This window comes from Trachymyrmex septentrionalis, unplaced genomic scaffold, assembly GCF_001594115.1.
Source record: "Trachymyrmex septentrionalis isolate Tsep2-gDNA-1 unplaced genomic scaffold, Tsep1.0 scaffold57, whole genome shotgun sequence".
Lineage (NCBI taxonomy): Eukaryota > Metazoa > Arthropoda > Insecta > Hymenoptera > Formicidae > Trachymyrmex > Trachymyrmex septentrionalis.
Genome location: NW_017305745.1, coordinates 75683 through 78108, shown reverse-complemented (window position 1 = coordinate 78108; position 2426 = coordinate 75683). Strand labels below are relative to the sequence as shown.

Here is a 2426-nt window from a genome sequence, read left to right as displayed (position 1 = left end):
TAATTTATTTTTATTAATTTTCATAAAGTTTAAATTATTTCAATATTAGGTTTATTCACGTGCTCTAATATGTTCCAATATATTTCTATAATAGCACTTACTTCAACAAATTTGTTGAATTTGCGATGCAAATAAATCTCTAGTGAATTTTGCGAGGAATTTTCACAGAGTGAAAAAAGGATGAAAAGAGAAAGATGTTTAGGTAGTAACTATAGGTAGATAACGCTAGGTACCTTACTTATTTCACGCATGCGCACTCTATTATTTTGACCAACACTAACATCAAAAGTGCCGACAGAGAATTGCGCTACTGTATATACTGTATCATGGCATACAAGACAGCATTGGGTTGTGTATGAATCATGAAGATACTAGGTGGTTATGTCTATCATATTTTTTGGCTCTAGTAGAACTAATTCAAATTGAGCAGAGAGAAACCTGAATTAAGTTATCGGAAGCATCCCTAGTGACTTTATAATGAATATAGAAATAGTGCCATGCTGCTTATCCTAGAACTAAAAATCGATCATGAGCTATTTCACATAATTCAAACAACCGATAACCAAAATTTTTATCGTTGTATGAAAAATATTAATTTTATAAAATTAAAAAATATAAAATGGATATAAAAATATATAAATCTGTAATATAATAATAAAAGTAATCTTTATTTTGAATTTTGTTGAATAAAATAATTATGTAGAATGCTTAAATTAAGTTAGTTACTTATAATATCAAAATTCTTGCAGCATTGCTTATTATACTTGAGACATTCATAATTATTTTGATTGTTCAATAAAATTAATTTTTTATCTATATTTAGAGAATTTTTTGATATATCAGCAAAATCATTTTCTCATATTATTTTTAAAGTATAATGTTAAATATGATAATATTGTTTATTATTATTGACGAAGCTCAAGTGAATGCGAACACACAGAGCGTGTGCAGAGAACTAACAAGACATAACACATCGGTCAATAAGTCCCCGGTCTAGCAAAGAAAACACAAGTGTTACATAAAAATTCGAATTTATTCATCAATATAGTTTCCTTTTAAGGCAATACAATCAGTCCAACGCCTTTCCAAACGTTCGATGCCGGTTTTGTAGAACGATTTTGGCTGACCCTCAAAATACGCATCAGTTTCGGCGATGACCTCCTCATCCGATCGAAATTTCTTCCCAGCGAGCATTTTTTTGAGCTCAGCGAATAGGAAATAGTCGCTGGGGGCCAAATCTGGCGAATACGGTGGGTGCGGGAGCAGCTGGAAGCCCAACTCGTTCAATTTAACCATCGTTGCCATCGATCCACAGTGAGCAAACGCGGCACCCACTTCGAACACAGCTTCCGCATCGACAAATGATCGTGTAAAATGGTAAAAACACTTCCCTTGGATATCTTTACGATGTCAGCAATATCATCCAGCTTTAATTTACGGTCGGACAAAACCAATTTATGGACCTGCTTGATTTTTTCGGGGACAACTGCCTCATTTGGGCGACCAGAGCGGTGTGCATCGTCGGTGTCCGTACGACCGCGTTTAAAATCAGCATACCAGTCGATAATTGTTGATTTGCCTGGGGCAGAGGTGCCATAATGTTTGTCCAACCACTGTTTTGCCTCAACGGTGTTTTTTCCCATCAAAAAGCAGTGTTTAATGAGCACACGAAATTCCTTTTTTTCCATTGTTATGAAAATAACCAAATTAGCGTCACTAAAGCTTCAATAACTCACACAATAATGATCCGAATGACATATACATTTGACAGTACGCCTAAAAGGGTCTGTTCTTTCGAACCACTATGTACTTTTTGTGTTAGTGGCGCTCTCTATGTGTCAGACCGGGGACTTATTGACCGATGTGTTACTGTTTAAACAAACGTGATCGTTACGTGCGTCGATATTGATTAAACAAACATGGTCGTTACGTGCGTCGATATTGATTAAACAAAAAGAAACAGCGCACATCGCTGATATCCGAAGTTAGTGGTTACACAAGATGTATTGCTCGTATATAAGTGCCAGTACAAATCTCAACAATTATAATATTTATTTTATATTTATAACATTACGTTTATAGTATATGGTATTACATTTTAACGTTAAATGTATATATTTCTTATGTTTCTAACTTTTTCTTATCTATATTTAATTTCTAGATTCGATAAATCATTTTCTTGTACTTTTTTTAAAGTATAAATATTAATATAAAATTAATATAACAATATTTTTTATTATAATATTTGTTTAATATCTTTATTTAGAATGTTATGTGTTCATATTTATATTATTACTATTATATTCTTTTTTTATAATAAATTATAAAATCTGAGGTGATATAATATAATATATCTTTAATTAATCACAAATGTACTTATTCTCCGATATTGATATTTAAATTTCTCGCGTTTTGGACAAAAGGCG

General features: G+C 32.2%; 1 pseudogene; it reads right to left on the bottom strand.

The window, feature by feature from the left end:
• Window positions 1-998: 998 nt before the first annotated feature.
• LOC108752161 lies at window positions 999-1858 on the bottom strand (annotated as a pseudogene).
• Between the last annotated feature and the right edge of the window lie 568 nt (window positions 1859-2426).